Here is a 22,276-nt window from a genome sequence, read left to right on the forward strand (position 1 = left end):
TCCTGACTAAATGAAGTGACTCTCTTTTCTCTGTAGTGAGTTCTTTTTTCCTTTCTTTTTTTAAGATTTATTTATTTTATATATGTGAGTACATAGTCGTTGACTTCAGACACACCAGAAGAGGGCATCGGACCCCATTACAGATGGTTGTGAGCCACCATGTGATTGCTGGGAATTGAACTCAGGACCTCTGGAAGAGCAGTCAGTGCTCTTAACCGCTGAGCCATCTCTCCAGCCCTGTACTGAGATCTTAAACATAGAGTTACTATTTTATATACTTATTAATTATATATTCAACATTACATACATCATATTTGTGCTATATATTATAATATAGTATTGTTCCTACAAAACTAGACTTTCTTTTGCTCTTAACTTTGGCTCTTGAGCAGAATATGCACGTGTACCCTTGCTGCATTCTTGGCCAGACTCCTGAGGAGGTGAGGCTGCTGCTCATTCCCAATGAGGTCCTGAAAACTCTTTGTCTCCTCTTTGGTTTCTTGTTTGTTTGTTTGCTTTGTTTTGTTTTGTGATTTGGGTTTTTTTTTTTTTTGGTTGTTTCGTATACTCAGTTTTGCTTGCTTTGTGTCCTTTCCCTATCAGGAAATTAAGAGTTCATTTGTCTTACAAGTTAAGAGCAAGACTATTAGCATACTGCTAGGTCTCTTATAAGCCACAAGAGTCTCCTTTCTTTGATGTGTTTGTCTTTTTTTCCATCATTGAGAAAGATTAAATACTAGAAAACCCATGTTTCTTCTTTGGAACCTGAAGTTTTAAAGCTAGACATGAGGGGTCTTATTATTCATTCTGTTTCTTCCATTGGAGTCAGGCAGCCAAAGCCTGAGAACCAACTTGATAACTCAAAGATAATAACTATAGCTCTGTGTGTCTGACATATCTGAACACTGACCTAATGCTTCTTTGAAATAGTTTATTTTGAAAAATTTCAACTTATTTCTTAGCATTACTTACATATTTGAAAACACAATTGAAAGAAAACAATAAGATTAGGTGAAAAGTAATGACTACAGTTTTATATGGATGTTGGAGATGCACATTTCTTATTATGAAAACGAATATGATATGTAGTTAATATATTATAAATTAATATATAACATGTATGCTTTTAACCAAAAATGCTTCAAGTTTTGCTAAGTTCAATATTATGATTTTTACCTTTTTATAATTAGAGCCATGATGCATGACAGAAAGATTTTTTTTTTTAGTTTAAATTCTGTTGCGGATTTGTGTGTGTGTGTGTGTGTGTGTGTGTGTGTGTGTGTGTGTGTGTGTGTTTTGGTGGTAAATAAGTACTTAAATATATATTTGATAGTGAAAGTATAAAGTCCAATGTGAAGCTTCACAGTCCCAGAATAGCTATTCTAAATACACAGGAATTTATTGATATGAATAGATTTTGGGGTCTAGTTAAAATCTATACGTTGTGTGATTTTATTTTATTTGTTTTCAAATTCTTTACCATAAACTTTTAATAAATTAAAGAAATAGTTTAAAGAAAAAGTTTCTGTTGGGAGATATGTTCTATTTTTATTCTTAAGAAATATTTATGTATCTAAGAAATAAATCATTCTATATATATTTTTGGAAACACTGAAGATTTGGCTTTATATTTATTTAAATGTATGGTATACCGTAAACTTTTGTGCATACTGTGGTGACACCATGGCTATGCAGACGAATGGAGATGAAGAATGGATGGTCAAGTACATTTTTCCCCTTGGAAATGCTTTCACTCCCTTTGTGATACTTTACATCCTCATAGACACTTGTGTACCCGTGTGTGTTTATTATCAGGCTTCCTCCATTTCCCTGGGATACGTGTTCTACCTTGCTGACATCACACTCCATTGATTTATACTGGATAAGTAAGACTTTAAGGCACAACTCCAATACCATACTTCTCTCCAAGATTGATCAGACACAGATTGGTCTAGATCCTTGTACTTCCCAGTGAATTTCAAAGTAAGCTGATCAATTCGACAGAAGGTTTTCTGCTGGTATTTTGCTTGGGATTCCACTGAATGTTTAGAAAGATTTGGTGACAATTCACATTCTAACATACTGAGCCTTCTCAATCTGTGAATATATTTTTATGTTGTTACACTTTAAAGTTTTCTCTCAGTAGTATGTTATAGTTTTAATTGCATAAATCCCACATGTCTTTTGCTTTGGAGCATTTTGTATTTGTTCTACAATTATCAATATTATAACTTTAGGTTTTGTCTAATTCACTGTTGGTAATAAATAGAAGTAGAAATGATTCTTTCCATAAAAATTATATCATAATTTGCTAAGTTTACTTAATAGCTTTTGAGATTTTGAAATAGATTCTTTATCACATTTTTCATTTTCACTATCTTTAAATAGAGACATTTTTCTTTTTTCCCTATATTTGTAAACCCTAGATTTCATTTCCTTCCTAGTCTGTGTAACTTCCTGTATAACTGAGTAGAGGTTGTGAGAAAGCCCTTCCATGCTATCCCAGATCACATGAACAAACTTCCCACATTTAATGAGGAAATGCAACTGTGCCTGTAGATTTTTTTGTAGGTGATGACATTTTATGAAGTTGAAGAACTTTTCTTCTATTCTTAGTTCACTTCACTTAGTTTGCTTTTATTTTTTTATTTTTACTTATTTTATTATTGCTCTTATTAATTAATTATTTTACATCCCAAATGTTGCCCCCTCTCAGTCACCTTTGCAGAGTTCTTCCTCCCATCCCCCTTCCCTTCATCCCTGAGAGGGTGCCCTTCCAACCCAAGTAACCCCCTCCCTGGAGCATCAGCTTTCTACAGAATTGAGTGCATCCTCTCCCACTGAGGCCTGACAAGGCAGTTCTCTGTCACATATGTGCCCAGGACTTCAGACCAGCCCATCTATGCTCTTTGGTTGGTGGCTCAGTCTCTGGAAGCTCCCAGGGGTCCAGGTTAATTGACATTATTGTTCTTCCTAGAGGGTCACCAACCCCTTCAGTTCCTTTAGTCCTTCCCCTAACTCTTCCATAGGGGTTCCTGACCTCAGTTCAATTCTTTAGTTTGCTTCCTGAAAGTCATAAATAGAACATGAATTTTGTCAAGTGATTTTTTTTACATTTATTACACAAGTTTTCCTCTTTTTATGTATGAATATCATATATAACATTTTCAATTTCTAAGAAAAGTTTTATCTTATTTTTAATTAAGTGTGTATCTTTGCGTGAGCATGTACATCTATTTCTGTGCAGGCGGCTATGAAGGACAGATGTGTCAGATTCATCTGGAGCTACAGTTATAGGCCATTGTGATCTATCCGAAATTGGTGATGGCAAGCTACCTTGGGTCTCTTACAAGTGTGGAAACACATAGAGCCATGGTGTCATTACTTCAGTTCCTGCTTTTAAAGCTAATCTTATGTATTAAGATTAACAAGAATTTTGAGAAAGTCAAATCTCCAAAACTATCTATCTATCTATCTATCTATCTATCTATCTATCTATCTATCTATCTATCTATCCATCCATCCATCTATCTATGGGTTATTTTCTTTTCTAATATCTGTTTAATTTTTGTATCAGAATGATTCTGCTTACATGAAACACATTGTTATATGTTTGTTTCTCTCTTCTATACATGTCTGATAAAATTCAATAGGGAGATCACTTACTAGAAATCTTTAAGTCAGAATGTGGTCCACAGAAATCCACCCTGGCCATGTAACTCTCTTTGCTTCTGTGTGGATGAGCAGCATCATTCAGGATGCTACACCTCTCCCTAATATTTCTAACTTTCTGAGTACAGTGTGAGAAAAGCTTTTTGTAAAACAGCCTGCAAAGTTCTCTAGTCATAATGCTTTGTTCAATTTTGGCCTTAAAATCTTTATTTTCTGTTCTTGCTGTAATAGATGTTAAATTATACATGGTAAATTTTGTTGAGTAATTTCTATATTTGTTTACTTTATCAAAAATTCACATATTTTTGTTTGTTTTCTCCCATTTTATGTGATTTACTATTTCTCATTTATTAACATATAGGAATAAATCACTAACTCTATATTTTTCTGAATCTAGTAAAATAGAAATTTTCTTCTAAGGATATTTCAGCATCTGTTGTATTATTTTCGTGGCTTTTGTTTTTATCACAGCTATATCATTCGATTTCCTGATGAAATATTACACTATATAGATTTAATTATAGGAAGGATATTTTAAATACACAATGTGGCAATACTTTCAAGGACTTGGCAAATAGCTCTTTTAAAAACTGAAACATGACACATTTTTTTTTCTGGTAATGAAGCTTTCGCTTTGAGAAAATTAACATGCTTTTTAGACTAATTAAAAAGTACGGTATATTTGAAAATAGCAAGTTACCAACTTACACGTGAACTTTATGTACCATTATTATTTTCCTTAGTGAACCGAATCGCTCTTCATTAGTAAAATTTTTAGTATTTGAAGAAGAATAAGTTCAGGATCTGTTATCTTTTAATGTCAGTCAATATTGGATCAGAGGCTTTTAGGATCAATGTGCTTTTAAGCCTGATTAGCTATTTGTTTCAGTGTGTTCAAATTTGTAAGTAATTTGGCTTGCCATTAAACTTTTTCTATACTCCTTTCACAGTTGTTTTTTAAACATTTTGAAAATTATTGCTCACTTGGTGAATAAAGAGCGTCAAATCAATGCAGCTAAATGACTTACTGTATTGCTATTTGGTCTTTTCCACTCCAGTATTGTACTCTTTTTCCCTATGTATCAGTGTTTTCTAGTTCCTTCAGTTCTTCAATTTACTATAAGAATGTTAAAAAAAATGTGTCCTGTTCAGTGAATGCCAAAAGAGCTAAGATTGGGTGTCAAAGACAAGGGCCTTCTGCGTCAATAAATGCCTTCTTATTTTTACTGTACTAGATTTCCTTAGGAGAAAACAGTCATTTCATGGTAATATAAATACGATAAAATGCACATTTTAGATCTAACATTTTTATTCTTGACTCGGGAAATCGGGTGAAATGCTCTGTTAATGCTATCCAAGGTATTTAGCTGATTTGTAGTGCTTAGATCACGTGATAGATATCACAAATATAGGACAGTAAATGGAAAAACCACACAGGGAAACAACACTGAAGGAGATACATGTATCAAAATAAGAAATAAGCTAATGTCCATTCAGATTGAGATAGAGAAAAAGAAGACATCGCTTGGAATGGTTTTAAGGATAGCAGATTTAAAAATAAGAATGAAAAAGTCAGAAGAAAATTCACAGAAGAGAAAATTACCAATTTTATATAAAAATTTTATATATTCTTAAAAATTATAAGAAAATATAGTCAACTATATCAATGATAAGGGTAGCTTATATTTAACTAGAATGCCATTCCAAAGCAATCAGATTGGCAAAAAAAAAAAAACAAAACAAAACAAAACAAAACAAAAAAAAAAACCAAAAAACCATTGGTACACACCTTATGCAACAAAGAGGACCCTTCCAATACCTGATCCTGCACCCCCTTTTCCCCTCCCCGTCCTCTCTCCCCCCCAGATCCCCCCTTCCCTCAACCTCCTATGATTATTTTGTTCCTCATTCTATGTTGGAATGAAGCATCTACACTTCGATCTTCCCTCTTCTTAAGCTCTATTTGACTTGTGGATTGTATTGTGTGTGGTTATTCTGAGCTTTTGAGCCAATGTCCACTTATCAGTGAGTACATACCAAGTGTGTTCTTTTGAGTCTGAGTTACCTCACTCAGGATGGTATTTTCTAGTTCCCTCCATTTGCCTGCAAATTTCATTGTTTTTAGTAACCGGGTGAGGAGGGGAGTGGGTGAGGAGCACCTCATAGAGGCAGAGTAAGGGGGAAAGGGGATAAGATGGGGACTTTGTGGGGGGTAACCGGGAAGGGGGATATCATTTGAAATGTAGACGAATAAAATGATTAATAAAAATTGTGTTCCATAGAAGAAAATGTTATGTTTCCATGTTTAAAGTTCTTAATTTATTTTTCGATTGACCTTTTAAAATGTCGTAGTGAGTTGCTCAGTCTCCCTGAGTTTGTAAGGTTTCTGTTATTTGGGTTGTTGTTGATAGCTACCTTTATTATTTTTTATATTATTATTATTATTATTATTATTATTGTTATTACTATATTTATTTTCTAAAGTTCAGTCATTTCCCCCCTTTATGGTTCACTCTACCACAGTTCATCTTCCCATTCCTCTTCCCCCCCCACCCCTGTCTTCAATAGGATGCCCCATGCCCCACTACCGCCAGCCCTCCCCCGTCCCTGGGTCTTTGGAACTTTAGGTACATCTCCCACTGAAGCCAGACCGGAAGTCCTCTGTTTTATATGTGTCAGGCACCTCTGACCAGCTGCTGTACACTATCTGGTTGGTGGCTTAGTGTCTAAGAGATCTCAGGGGTTCAGGTTAGTTAGACCCTCATAGTCTTCCTATGGGGTTGCCCTCCTCAGCTTCTTCCAGCTTTTCTTTAATTCAACCACAGGGGTCCCCAGACTTCAGACCATTGGTTGGATGTAAGTATCTGTATCTGTCTCATCAGGCGGCTTGTTGGACCTCTCAGAGGACAGCCATGCAAAGATCCTGCCTGTAAGCACATCATAGCATCGGTAATAGTGTCAGGCCTTGGAGCCTCCTCTTGAGCTAGATCCCAAGTTGGGCCAATGACTGGACTGCCTTTCCCTAGGTGTCTTCTCCATTTTTATCCCTGTAGTTCTTTTAGATGGGAATAACTCTGGGTCAGAGTTTTTGACTGTGGGACGGCAATCCCATCCCTCCACTTGATGTCCTGACTTTCTACTAGACGTGGACTCTGTGAGTTTCCTCTCCACACCTTTGAGCATTTCATCTAATGTCCCTTGCTTTGAGTTCTTAAAGTCTCTCACCTCCCAGGTCTCTGGTACTTTCTACAGGGTCTCCTCACATCCTACCCCTGAGGTTGCATATTTCCATTTATTCTGCTGGCCCTTGGGGCTTCTCTCTTGTCTCACTCCCATATCTGATCACGCTTCTTCTTTTCCCTTCCCCCTCCCACCCAGCTCCCTTGCTCCCTCTGTCTCCTGTACTGTTTTCTTCTCCCTCCCAAGTAGGATTGAAGCATCCTCACTTGGGCCCTCTCTTGTTATCCTTCTTTAGTTCTGTGGATTGTATTCTAGGTATTTTGTACTTTTTGGCTAATATCCCCTTATTCATATGTATAAACCACACATGTCCTTTTGGGCCTGAGTTACCTCAGGATATTTTCTGGTTCCATCTATTTGCTTGCAAAAGTATTGATGTCCTTGTTCTTAATAGCTGAATAGTATTCCATTGTGTAAATGAACCACATTTTCTGTATTCATTCTTCTGTTGCATGTAGGACATCTGGGTTGTTTACAGCTTCTGGCTATCACAAACAAGACCACTATGAACACGGTGGAGCACATACCCTTGTGGTATGGTCGGGCGATTTTGGGGGTATATTCCCAAGAGTGGTTTAGCTGGGTCTTCAGGCAGATCTATTTTGATTTTACTGAGGAACCTCCAGATTGATTTCCATAGTGGTTATACAAGTATATACAAGTGGTTTATACAAGTGGTTTATACATAGTGGTTATACAGTTTGCAATTATACAAGTAATAGAGTAGTGCTCCTATTTCTGCACAACTCTGCCAATATGAGTCCATATTATCACCTGAGTTTTTGATCTTAGCCATTAATCCAAGTTGGCCTGGTAGGATGCAGGAAGTTAGTTCAATTTTCTGGTATCTGTTGAGACTTTCCATGAGATGCTGAGAAGATACTTTTGTGCTTGAGTAAAATGTTCTGTAAATATCCATTATGTCCATTTGATGTCAGTTAACTTCAACATTTCTCTGTCTTGTTTTTGTCTGGATGATATTTCTAATGGCATGAGTCCAGTACTGAAGTCACTCCCTATCAGTGTATGAGAGTCAATGTGTGATATGAACTATATGAGTGTTTTTTTAGAAGCTTGGGTGCCCTTTTGTTTTGTTCCTAGATGAAGCAAAGAAGTGCAGGCTGACAGGAACCGGATGTAGATCTCTCCTGAGAGACACAGCCAGAATACAGCAAATACATAGGCGAATGCCAGCAGCAAACCACTGAACTGAGAACAGGACCCCCGTTGAAGGAATCAGAGAAAAGATTGAAAGAGCTTGAAGGAGCTTGAGACCCCACATGAACAACAATGCCAACCAACCAGGGCTTCCAGGGACTAAGCCACTACCCAAAGACTATACATGGACTGACCCTGGGCTCCAACCTCATAGGTAGCAATGAATAGCCTAGTAAGAACACTAGTGGAAGGGGAAGCCCTTGGTCCTGCCAAGACCGAACCCCCAATGAACGTGATTGCTTGATTGTTTGGGAGAGGGTGGTAGTGGGGGGGAGGATGGAGAGGGGAACACCCATAAAGAAGGGTAGGGGGAGGGGCTAGGGGGATGTTGGCCTGGAAACTGGGAAAGGGAATAACAATCGAAATGTAAATAAGAAATACCCAAGTTGGAAAATACCAAAGATGGAAAAAAAATTGCAATGTCTTCTTGGTTGATTTTTTTTCTTTTGATGAGTATGTAATGTCCCTCCTTATCTTTTCTAATTGAGTTTGTTTTAAAGTCTATTTTATCGGACATTAACATGGCTTCACTGGCTTTATTTTTATACCCATTTGCTTGGAATGTATTTTTCCAACCTTTTCCCCAGAGGTGATATTATCCCTGATTTTCAAATGCATTTCTGGGAAGAAGAATGATTCAGAAATAGGATAGATTCTTCTTCTCCCATACACTCTGTCAATCTGTTTTCATTTTTAAATTGGGGGAAATAACACCCTCAATATTTAAAGTTTTCAATGAGTAGTATTTATTGATCCCTGTTATTTTATTATTGGTGTTTGTATTTTTCTTTTCTTTAATTTGCTAGTCTGTGATTATTCCTTGTATTTTTTTTTTTTTGGAGGAGGGGTACCATTAACTTCTTCAGGTTGAACTTTTTTTTCTAGTACCTTCTGTAGCATTTCTAGATAGATACATCTTAAATTTTGTTTTATAATAGAATGACCTATATTATTTGAGGCAATTACAATTATTGGGTGCTAAAAGCTTATAATCCATTGTCATCCAGTAGTCTATACCATTACAGTGTCAGCAGAAACCTTTTATGGGTCTCTGTAAAATACCATTCTTCTTCCTAAAATACTTCACTGAATTTTATCATCCTCACATATGTAATTTATTTTCTATTTGTATAAATGTATATCTTTAAGTAATAATTGCACTCTGTAAATAAATTGTATACTCATGATGTTTTCCACTCATATCCTTTTACCCCTATTTTATTAATTTTGTTCTTGGACAATTTCAGGTATGCATGTAAGGCAATCTGATTACTCTCTCTTCCCATCTCTGTCAACTCCTAGTCTACCTCTATCTTATCAGTTCCTTTCCAAGAATAATATCTTATGCGATTTTTTGAGCTAAAATTAAGGGCCATTCAAATATGGAAACCTTAGACTATAGAAGCTTCCTAAAATATAGACTTATATGAAGACCCTCTAAATGAAATAATAGGGGACAAAGAACCCCAGATGCGCATCTCATTACTAAACAAAGCTTCCAATATTTGAGTGGGTTATGTAAAATTGAATTGTCAGCCAAAGGGGTCAAGAAATTGAATAGAAGCATGTAGCAGTGGGAGATGTGGAACTAGGGGTAGCCACTAGAATGTCCCAGACTCCAGGGAAGTGAGAAGCTCCAAAGACCAAATGGGGATGACTTTAGCCTAAAAACCCAACAAAGGGAAGATAAAACTTGTAAAGACCACTTCCAGTAGATAGGCATGGCCTGCCTTTGAGGTATGGGGCTGTATGTTGATGTCATTATGCAGGTAAAGGCAGGTATAGGATAGAATGAGGCCTGTCATTGGATGAGAAGGAAGGATGGGCAGGAGAAATAGTTTTATGGAAGAGAAGAGGATGGAGCTAAGAGGAGGCAGCCGAGAGAACATGGTGGTGGTTGTTAAGATTCCTCTCTGCACATATTACAGGCTGTTAGGACTATTCTTAAGGGATGGATGTGTACAGGATTTTGTATTGTCTAGATGGGCAAATTATATCTTATTAATTGGATCAGAGGATATTGTGTGATTTGTTTTTTCATGTGGTAATTTAATTGAGTTCAAGAGAGTGTATGTGCCACCACAGAATTGGGATGATTATGCCTGGGTATGGTGGAAATTAACCAAAAGATCTGTGAATGAGGATGGAGTGGCCTGTCAGGGTCCTGTGTGGGAATGACTCATGGACAGCAGGTCATAAAGTAGATGGGGTCAGCATGGAGATGCTGAGATAAATTAGCACCAGTTCCAATGACCCCCTGGAGCCAGAACTAGCGAGAGAACGTGGCTACCAGAGTATGCACGAGAACTGGTTCCACAGCCTTTTATTTTTGCCATAACATGGGGCCACCCATCTATCTCAAAAAGTTTAACCTGGAAATATTCCTGTTTAAAGGAAGACAGGGACAAAAGATAGAACAGAGACTAAAGAAAAGGCCAACCAGAAACTGCCCCAACTAAGAATCCATCCCATCTACAGACACCAAAGCCCCACATTATGGAACACAATTAAGGAAATTCTAAGAGGTAAGTTCATAGCACTAAACAGTTAAATAAAAAAAATAGTAGTAACTTAACAGTATACTTTAAAGCTCTAGAACTAAAGGAATAAATCAAACCAAAAAGGAGTAGTTGACAAGAAATAATCAAACTCAGTGCTGAGATTAGTTATATAGTAACAAACAAACAAAAAAGATACAAAGAAATAATGATACGAAGAGTCGAAGAGTTGGTTATTTGAGAAAATCAATTAATTAAAAAGGCACAGATGTACTGGGAAAAAAAAGAATCTTCAGTATATGATTGTGGTCAAGTTAGAGGCATGCATGTAGAAGAATTCAAATGAATCAATACTTATCATTTTGTACAAAACTCATCTACAAATGGATCAAAGAACCTAACATAAAACCAGAAACCCTGAGAACAGAAGGTGGCAAATACCCTTGAACTCATTGATACAGGAAACTATTTTCTGAGTAGAACACCAATAGTTCAGGCACTATGATCAATAATTAATAAATGGGACCTCATGAAACTGAAAAGCTTCTTTGGGACAAAGGCTACCATAGTTCAAAGTGGCAGGCTACAGAATGGAAAAAGTTTTTTTTTAATCAACTACACATCTGATAGAGGGTTAATATCCAAGATGTGTGAGTAACTCAAAAACTGGATATCAAAAAAACGAATAATCCAATCAAAAGTGGGGTATACATATACACATAACATTCTCAAAATAAAAAAAAACCCAAGCAAACTCAAATAAATGGCTAAGAAACACTAAAAATCTTCTACGTCCTTAGCCATCATGGAAATGTAAATCCAAACTACTTTGAGATCCCACCTTTTAACCATCAGAATGGCTAAGATCAGTAAAACAAATGACCGTTCATGCTACTGAGGATGTGAAGTATGGAGACGACACATTGATTGATGGGGTAACTGCAAACTTACACAGTCACTGTGGAAATTATGGCAGTTTTTCAGGAAAGTGCAAATTGAACTACCTCAAGATCCAGCTATTCACTCGTACTCAGATACCCAAGGGACTTTTCACCCTTCCACAGACACCTGCTCACCATTGATCTGCATCGGTGCTCTAGTCATACTAACCAGAAATGGAAAACAACGTAGAGTTCCCTCATCAGAAGAATGGATCAAGAAAATGTGATATATTTACACAATGAAATATCTGTCAGACATTTAAAAAATGGAATCATAAAATTAACAAGCGAACAGATGGAACTAGAAAATAAAAATCCTACTGAGTGAGGTAAGCCAGACCCAAAAGACAAATATGAATAATAGCCCTTAAATCAATGATAACCAAACTATAATCTGTACAACCTCAGAGAGTAGGCATAGAGTAAGCAACAAGGGGAACACATACCACAAAGGAAACAGAAGAGAGTTAGGAATGCACGAGGGAATGAAGTGGAATGGGAAAATCGACCAACAAGGGAGAGAAAAGAGGGGCATGAAGAAGGGCATACAAGGGAAAACAGCTAAAATTAAGGGCCATTCAAGTATGAAAGCCTTGGACTGTAGAAGCTTCTTAAAATATATACATATATGAAGACTCTCTAAATGAAATCTCCAAATAATAGGGGAGAAAGAACCCCAGATGGGCATCTCTTGTTACTAAACAAAGCCTCCAATATATGAGTGGGTTACATAAAGTTGAGTTGTCAGTCAAAGGGCTCCCATTGGAACCTCCAAGTAACCCAGGCTGTTGCCAAGAATATAGGTTTCTTTCCACAAACATAACCAAGGTCCTGTTGTTAAGGACATCAACCACGAATCTCATCAAACACAGAGAAGTAGTGCTTGTGCCTGCCTAAAGCCTTCACCCTGTGGACTAGTATTCTTGGTAGAAGAAGGTATTCTGCCAAGTGTGAAATGTAAACACCAGTCTGGCTAAAAACACTTTGATCTACATTGGTGTCTTGGCTGTAAGATATGGCAGTGCAAGGCTGGCTCCAATCTTGTGTGTGACTAACCAACCAATATCGGATTTGTTTTAAAACCTGCTCCACAAGATGAAATCATTTTGACCCTGGTTGGGTGATCAAGAACCTGAGATTGAACAGCCCAGAAATCCAGGGTTAAATCAAATACTGTTGAACATAAGAAACATAGCAATTAAATTACTTCTAATGACTTTCTACTATTCTTCTGATCAATATTTGCACAGCCATCCTCAGAGAAGCTTCTTCCCCCAGTCATTGTAAACAAATACAGAGACTGACCATATGCAACATCGGAAACTCATCTGTAAGCAGATTAGGACCATTAAATTCCTCCGTAAGGGTCAGAGAACCCTGTGGAGAAGGATGTGGGAAAAGGGTAAGATTCAGAGGTGATGGGGAGCACTAAGGAAACACAGCCTGTAAGTTGACAGGATTGGTATACAAAGGAGCTCACACACTCAGGCAGCATGCACAGCGCCCGCATAAGCCTGAGCCAGACAGATTCTAGAGCTGAAAGGAGAAGTCAACACATGCCCCTCTTTCTAACCTAGCAGCTGTCCTCAATGAATGACCCCTGCAAATGAAATTTTAGTTTTCTCTAGGGAGGCTGCACTGTGGAAACAAACTACTTTCAAGGATATGCTACGTGCTCAACAGTACATGGCCAATGGGAAACAAACTCAAGAGCATCTTCGGTGGTTGCTCATCACATGATGTTGTGTCTTCCCCACGCCCCTCTCTGTCTTCTTTAAAAATAAACCTCACCTTTTTGAATTTTAAAATTTTTTTCTTTTCGTTACCCTTCGAATTCTTTGCATCTCTCTTGCTGCTTCTGGTTTTGTGTTTTTATGGGGTTCTTTAGTGTCTGCACAAATGAACCTCTGCTTCTATATCTGTTTCTTGTGCCATTTATTGGGCTCTTTACCTTCTGTTTGCTGGTTTCAGAGCTCTTTTCAATCTTATTATTTTTTATTTCATCATTACTCTGTTTGTTTTTTAATGAGAGACAGAACAGGGGTGGATCAAGATAGAGGGAGATGTGGAACCGAGTTGGGAGGAGTAAAGGAAGTGAAAATCATAATCAAAATGAATTTCTAAAACAAATTACAATAAAAAGGAAAATAAAAACTTTAGATAAAAATATATAAAGATTGCATATATAATTACTATAACTGCTATACATCCTTACTATTTTTCCTATGTTTGAAACAATATGCTATTGACACTTGGAGATAATTTAGAAATAGCCACATCTTTTTTTTTTTTTTATTAACTTGAGTATTTCTTATATACATTTGAGTGTTATTCCCTTTCCGGTTTCGGGCAAACATCTCCTCCCCTCCCTTCCTTATGGGTGTTCCCCTCCCCACCCTCCCCCCATTGCCGCCCTCCCCCCAACAGTCTAGTTCACTGGGGGTTCAGTCTTAGCAGGACCCAGGGCTTCCCCTTCCACTGGTGCTCTTACTAGGATATTCATTGCTACCTATGAGGTCAGAGTCCAGGGTCAGTCCATATAATCTTTGGTAGTGGCTTAGTCCTGGAAGCTCTGGTTGCTTGGCATTGTTGTACATATGGGATCTCGAGCCCCTTCAAGCTCTTCCAGTTCTTTCTCTGATTCCTTCAACGGGGGTCCTATTCTCAGTTCAGTGGTTTATTGCTGGAAATAGCCACATCTTTATGGTAATTGAACTGTGATTATTTTGTGGAACCTAGAAGGGCTATGACCATGTATCCCAGCATAGGACAGTGTGGCTAAGGAAAACATAGAGGCGTTCTTCACATGGCATCAACAGATTGCTCTTCCGTTTTGAAAGACAAGGAAAGAAACTCCTTCATACTAAATGTGAAATGCCAAGTTCATCACACCTTTACATGTTTTTTTCTGTTGGTCACCTACTGCTGAGCATGGGCTTACCCTTAAGAGTAGTTTGCCCTTGAACTGAGAACAGGACCCCAGTTGGAGGAGTTAGAGAAAGGATTGAAAGAGCTGTAGGGGCTCAAGTCCCCATATGAACAACAATACCAACCAACCAGAACTCCCAGGGACTAAACCACTACCCCAAAACTATGCATGGATGGACTCATGGCTCCAGCTGTATAATATAGCAGAGGATGGCCTTGTCGGGCACCAATGGGAGGAGAAGCCCTTGGTCCTGCTAAGGTTGGACCCCCAGTGTAGAGGAATGTCGGGGGGAGATGGTAAAGGGGGGGTGGATCGGGAGGGGAACACCCTTATAGAAGGGCAGGGAGATAGGATAGGGGGCTTATGTCTGGGAAACCAAGAAAGCGAATAACATTTGAAATGTAAATAAAAAAATACAATAAATGAAAAAAAAAGAATAATTTGCACAGCAACTTCCTTAGAGAAAACTAAACTTTCCTTTTTCAGTCATCATTAATTGAGCATAGCCACTGGGTTAGTGATGAGGGCATGTGTTGACTCCTTTTGCATGTAGGTAAATAGTAATAATGATACCATCTCTCAACTTTGTAAGACCTGGCAAATTGGTGCTTTAATTTATTTTTAATTATCAAAAACGTCTTTGAACTTTGAACTTTCTTCTCTGAAGTAGGTATAGATTGCTTTTTCTTTTTTCTGTTTTTTCTTTTTTCTTTTTTTTTCTTTTTTTTTTTTTTTTTTTTTTTTTTTTTTTTTTTTTTTTTTTGTCCCAAGAATTTAATCAATTGTGCACAAAAGTACAACATGGTCACTAGTGAATATGAAACACACCTCATGCCTTGCCCACCAAATCCTCCCGAATGATTTCAAAGTTGCAGACACCTAGCTAACCGGACACCCCCTGCAGCTTCTTTTCACACTGCTGACAAAATGGATTAGAGAAAGACAGGCTGACCACTGGAGAGAAACCAAGGGTCTGGTTGCCACTTGCCTAGGCTGAGGTGATGGAATGGAAAAGGCTGGATTGCCGGACTTCTTGAAAGCAGCATTTTCACAGTCATTGACAGTCGCTTTGTGGCATTCTGCCAGCACCAGAAGATCCAGCTCAGGAGACTCTCAGGCTCAGGGTGGCATTTTCTTGGTATGCAGGCACAGCTGGGCTCCCTGGTGATAGCTGGTGCCCCAGGTAGGACTTTGACCTGAGTGAGCTCCTTGACCCTTGAGACAGGAGCTCAGCTGTAAGAGGAATGAGTGTTCTGAGATTTGAAAGAGAGGAAGGAGATATGGAGAGAATTGGATTTAAATGAAAATCTGATGTTCATTTGAATTTGCTCCAGTTATGCTTGGAATGCCTGACGCATTTGAATTTTTCAAGTTTAGAATCGTCTTATGTGAAAATGCCCTGATAATTCCAGAAAAGAACATGTCTAAGGGGAATGAAGGAGAAAAGGTGTCTTTTATTACTTTCGGCTTTTTCTTAGATCCATTTAATTATGACACCAGCTTACATGTGTAATAGCTTTTCGGGGAACTTCATGATATGGAACGTTATTTTCTTTTTAGAAGGTATTTCCTGTAGGTAACATAACTAGTATTTTCTTCATTTTATTGATATGAAAATTGAGAAGCTTAAAGATGACATCTCTCATATTACCACTGTTGATGGGTCTGTTTAATGATAAAGTTAATTTAAGTTCAAGTTATATGCATATGTGGAAACCCAAATATTTTCTTTTAAATTTAAGATATACTTATGGATATTCATACATTCTTATGTAGGGGATTTAATTGGTGTATATTTATTTTAAAAGTTCTTTTTCTTGTTACAAAGATTATACCTGTATTGTATGCATAATAGTTACATTTTTATTTTGGAGAGAAAAAGGGTATATATATTTTCAAATATTTTCTTGTTATAAAATTTAAGAGTCTTTTTACATTGATTTGCCTTGAGTGAGTCTTATCAAGATATCCAATGGTGTTTTAGATTGATAAAATTCTATTCTCAGATTTATGCTCTACCAATTTACTAGTGTCTGTGAAGGTGTGTAATTATTTAATGTAATTATTTAAGTGTAATAGACTTAAATAGGTTTGGGACAAATGTGGCTGACTAGAAGCAGCCTTGCGGCCAAGTTAGTGACGTAAGAATAAGCAGCCCAGGTAGTGAAAGATACACAGGTCTTAGGGATGGAATGCTAACCCTAAATTTATCAGTTCTGGGAACTTACAATGCAATTACATACAGTCAAAGTGGAATAAAAACAATTTCTTGTAAATAACCTTGAAGGTAGGAGATTTAGCTAAAGTACACTCATCATCGGATCTGTTCTATGCCACCGATATTTTAAAGTACCATGTGTGTGAGCTACGTTTCGACTAAATGGCATCGTAAAGAAAACAGGTAAAAATTTTTACCCTTCTGAGATTTATGATGCACAATCCAGGGAGAGAGACACCAGCCAAGTTAAATAACAAGATAGTGACACATCCATAGAAAAGTAGGGTGAACACAGGGGAAGTTACTGTCAGACCTTACTGAGAAATGTGTTTGATGAAGATGTGAAATATAAGGAGCATGCTTTAACTCAGGCGAATTGCAATAGGAGGTAAGGGAGGTGATTGTTGTTTAGGTAATGACAGTAATGGGTGGACTAGCTAGGAGAGGCCACAGGCAGGAGCAGCTAGTTTAAGGATTAACACAGAGACTAATTGACTTCGCATGCAAAGAGTGGGAAACTATAAATTGAACCAGAAAAATAAATGTGAGGGTAGAACAGGTTGAAAGTAGCTTTATAGCCTGTTAAGCAAACTGTACGTTCAAGTCTACATAAAACAGAAAATAGAACAGTGTAGGGGAATGAAGTTGGGCTCATGAGAATCAGTATTTGACAGTAAAGAATTATCCAGGTTTACATAATGAATTATCATATAATGTATACAGTATGCAGACAAGTGTAAATGTAGTGTATTATACAATCGAGTATGCTGTCTCCATGTCAAATCAGCTATACATTATTTGGCCACACAAAGGATAAAGAAGATACATGGATTATAGATATTTTAAACATTCTTGTTTCTTTCTCTAAAGCTTTCTTTCTTTCTTTCTTTCTTTCTTTCTCTCTCTCTCTGTCTCTCTTTCTCTCTCTCTCTTTCTGTCTCTCTTTCTTTCTTTCTCTTTCTTTCTTTCTTTCTTTCTTTCTTTCTTTCTTTCTTTCTTTCTTTCTTTCTTTCTTTCTTTCTTTCTTCCCTTCCACCTAGCCCCACTTAGCCCAGGTCTATCTTAAACCCACAACCCCCTTGCTTTCTTCTCCCAAGTGCTTACATATGTGCATCGTCATGTCCAGCATCTTCTCTGGATTTTTTTTTTTTTTTTTTGGATGGATATTTTTGTTACTTACATTTTAAATGTTATCCTCTTTCCTGATTTCCCCTCTGGAATCCCCATATCCCTCCCTCCTCCCCCTGCCTCTATGAGAGTGTCCCACCCATCTACTCACTCCCACCTCCCCTCCCTGGCATTCTCCTACAGGGGGATCTTGAGCCTTCACAGGGCCAAAGGCCTCTCCTCTGATACACAATAAGGCCATCCTCTGCTACATATGTGGCTGGAGGTATGGGTCCCTCCACACATCTTCTTTGGTTGGTGGTTTAGTCTCTGGGAGCTCTGGGTGGTCTGGTTAATTGATATTGTTATTCCTATGAGGTTGGACTCTCCATCAGCTTCTTCAGTCCTTTTTCTAACTCCTCCATAGGGGCCCTGTTTTCAGCCCAAGGGTTGGTTGAGAGCTTCTGCCTCAGTATTTCTCAGGCTCTAAGTAGAGCCTGTCAGGAGACAGCTGTATCAGGCTCCTGTCAGCATGCACTTCTTGGCATTCACAACATTGTCTTTATTTCTTCTTTCAATCAGTATTTTGTACAGGAGCAGGGATTGTCTTAAAATTCCTGTTCTTAACGTTGAATTTGAGAAAAAAAATTGGTAGGGCTCGATTCTTTTTAATCGACTTTATAGTTCATAGGTTGAAAGAGAAAAAAATATAAGGAAATATTCCAGAATATCAAAATTTACATTAATGGCACTAGAGTAGAGCAAACCTGGCATACAAGGTTAAGAGAAGACAAACATTTAGGTGCCAGAGGCATTTGAATTGGGCTGTGAAATTTCTTGGAGGTGTTTTGACAGTTTGGGGAAAAGAATTCACAGCTGTAGGAGCAGAATTAGAATTATAGAGACAGGATGTAGTATCCATGTTTGAGAAATATATCTTCCATTATGGTTAATGTGTGGAGAAGGCAGAGAGTGAATAATATGGGTACACATGTACAAAGTATATACATAGTAGCATAGAATTAGAAGCCAAAATCAGTAGGGAATGCAATGGAAAAGTGCTCACTACTGAGAGTTGCTTCTATGTGATATGTTTATTTACGACATCCATGCATATAATATACTTAACCTTCATAAGTTTACATTCACACATTAGCTAAACTGTATATTTTGGTATCTTTGAGCATTAGCTTTAGACTTGTACTAGAAGATATATGATGTTTATTGAAATGAAATTGGCAAACTTGTGACTTTATTCCACAATCATTTTCTGCTTTATTCTGAACTTTCCCAGTTGAAACACGTCGCAGATATTCATTTTATATTGAAAATGTTACCTTTCCCCTCAATATTGACTTTCTTCCAGCATGCAGATGGAAGAATCTTGTTGCAAGCCAAGCTCTTTAGATAGCAGGAATGAAAGAATTGCCCTGTAGAAGAGGTCTGTAGAGACTTATGCAGAGGCTCTGGACAATTGCTTAAGAACCATCTGACCTCAGGCCATGGAGGTGAGCCCAGTCCTGTACCTGCTGCACACTGGCGCACATGGGCGTCTGCTGTAGTTCTGCAGTAGTCAACATCACTCAGAGTGTCTGATTACTTTCCTGTGAACATTTGCTTTTGGCTGTAAAGTGGTAAATAGACAAGGCTCTGCACGGGAGAGCAATGACATTTTGATAATTCTAGGGGAAAAAAAGTCAATTCGAACACTTGATTATAAAGAGAGGAAATCAAGATGTTACATTTCACAGCCATTTGCCCCACCTCCCCCCACTCCTAACTGACAGATTGGATTTAACACATGGAAGCTGGAAGACTACTTGTCTTTAAAACCAATCTAATTACATTTGGAACTTCAGGGAAATAGAAGATTCCAGGATATTTTTGTTTTGAATTTGAAATTGGGGACAGCGCATGCACAGTTGTTTGTTTTCACACTTTATGGGAATGAATCACACCATGTCGACCGTGAGATTTAATTATGTATTTAGCAGGGAAACTGGCGAGGGGCCAGCGCAATAGCTGAGCTGCTGGAGTGGCCTGTGCGCCGGCCTTCCAGCTTCCACGAACAGCAAACCTTTTCTAACATCACGTTTACTGTGGAACGGAATCTTGTTGATGAGATGCATCAAATCTCAGGACGCTGCTTCTGCATAGAAATAAAATACTGATGTCAAAAGGAGGACAATTTTTAACACGGAGCAAAGCCGTTGAGCTTCTGAGCACATGGTCTAACTTTAATTGAAGCCATCGGAGCAAAACATGTCATCTCGGCCTGGTCCCACTGTTCTTTTTGGCTGCAACCTGGTGCATCCGCGCAAAATCCTTAGACTTGGTACATACCACATGTGCCGAACTTCTCATAATATTTAGAGCCTGGAGACCAAAGAAGGAAAGAGAAGTTGAGGTTGATTTTAATTAAAAAAAAGACAGCATGATTTCAAAGAGTTTCCCAAATACTCTGTTCAGTACTGTATTGTCTAAGAAAATTATTGGGTTAATTTATGCTGTTTAATTTTTCTTTTTATTTACAAGCTATGTAAATGGATTAAGGTATTTACAACAGACTTCAGAACGATCCTGCAGTGAACTAAAAGGAAATAGTCTTAGCTAATTATGTCACAAATTGTAATTTTTTTTAAAAATTAGCTGATCTACAGATTTTGATTTTATGAGTCTTGAAAGTAGACAGGCAAAATTCGGTTTTATCTTACTCCCCCTTAAGATATCAAAGCTGACCAGTATTCAAGTATTAACTATCATCAAAAGGTTGCAAGGTTAATAAAATGAAACATTTGTTTTACTGTATGTATCACCCTGAAAGATTTACCACAAATTATATTTTAGTGTTTTTTTTATCTGTGGAAGGGAGTAATAAAGAAAAAATATTGATTTTTTTAAAACTAACAAAAATAAAAAATGGGTAACCATAGATATAATATGTATCATTTATATGCTTAGAATTATTTTGCCTGTATTTTTCTTTGTAAACAAGAATATGGACTGGTCACAAAAACAAACCAAAACCTCAATTATTTGTGATACTGAGTAGCAACCAAGGAATACTCGAATGCTTCTGTGCCCAGTTTATGGTAGATTCATTATAATATCCTGGATTGGAAGAGTCACATGTCCCAGCTGAAGAGAGCTGACCTTTCTGTCTTAGCTGAGAACCTAGGCCAGGTATGGAGGTAGGTAGGGGCAAGGACGATTTACAGAGATCTGTCCTCTTGCTTCTGACAACTTCCTAAGCTTTGGCTGAAGGTTGCTTTGAGGGCACATTTTACTTAACTTCTACATATGCTTGGCCTTGTTTTTCTAGAGGTGTTGTTCAAAGGAGCATTCTCCAATTGCTTCTTGCTCGAATGTCTTCTACACGCCAGCTTGTCCCATTCAGTGTGCTAATTCCAGCCCTTTTCATGGTCCTTGGTGTTGTTGGCATCGCTGCCTGCCTGGAGGTCAATTTGTTCCTTCTTCCCAAGCTTGAATCAACCTGTGCATTTCAAGCAAAACCTAGATCATTCAAACATTTCATTGGAACTACCTTGAATTTCTTTTCCCCACACAATCGGTGAAGATAATTTCAACTGGCCTTCATCCACATTCACAATACTCTTTTGGCCTTTCAGGCTAAGAACCATACATAAGAACCTAAATTATCTCATCAATAATGCGACATACCTTATTTTGTTCCCCAGAAGATGTTTCCTTGGCTCCCAGATGTTGAAAGCATCATCCTGTTAGGAGTTATGAAATATTTTGTCATTTCTGTGATGCGTGAAGGACAATATTGAAAACATTTTGCTGAAGTCATCACTTTGTGTTTGCACTGAAGCCTCTATTCTTTTTTTAAAGCTGAAGTTGCTTTCTGTGTGTTTTGCTATGCCTGATTAAACCTGTTATTGTAGTTTTGTTTTGACATTCTTGGTGTCATTTTTCAGGAGACACCTGTCTACAGAAAGACACAGGGCTCTTCCTACAGGAGCTAGCTGGCTGTCTCTGCCAAGAGAGCAGAATTCTAGCATCTGTGCTTTAAGGCCAAATAGTGCTTCTATCAGTTGACTTGTCTTTTGCTCTCTTCCACACTGGGGACAATTCACACTCTAAAGATGTGTTGATAAACAGACCAATTCTGCTAAATCCAAAACAACTTCCCAGTGTTGTTGGAATATGGAAAGAGCACTTCTGGGTGGGTTAAGTAAATGTAGCTTTCAAAGGCAGAGCTTGGCAGACCATGACTCTCACTAATGAGTAATATCTGCATAATATGAAAAGTCAGTGCGTTTCTTCAACATCAATTTCTAGTTGACTAGGATTTGTAAATACTGAGGAGGAGGGGTGATATCATTTCCCTCTCTGTAGAAGTGACCCATCTTCACAAATACCCTTTTAAAATTGTGTCATTTTTATACACATGCTTTCACACTCTATAGTGAAAATAACTGGTAGTTAA

The sequence above is a fragment of the Rattus rattus genome, chromosome 2 (genome assembly GCF_011064425.1).
Source record: "Rattus rattus isolate New Zealand chromosome 2, Rrattus_CSIRO_v1, whole genome shotgun sequence".
Taxonomy (NCBI): Eukaryota; Metazoa; Chordata; class Mammalia; order Rodentia; family Muridae; genus Rattus; species Rattus rattus.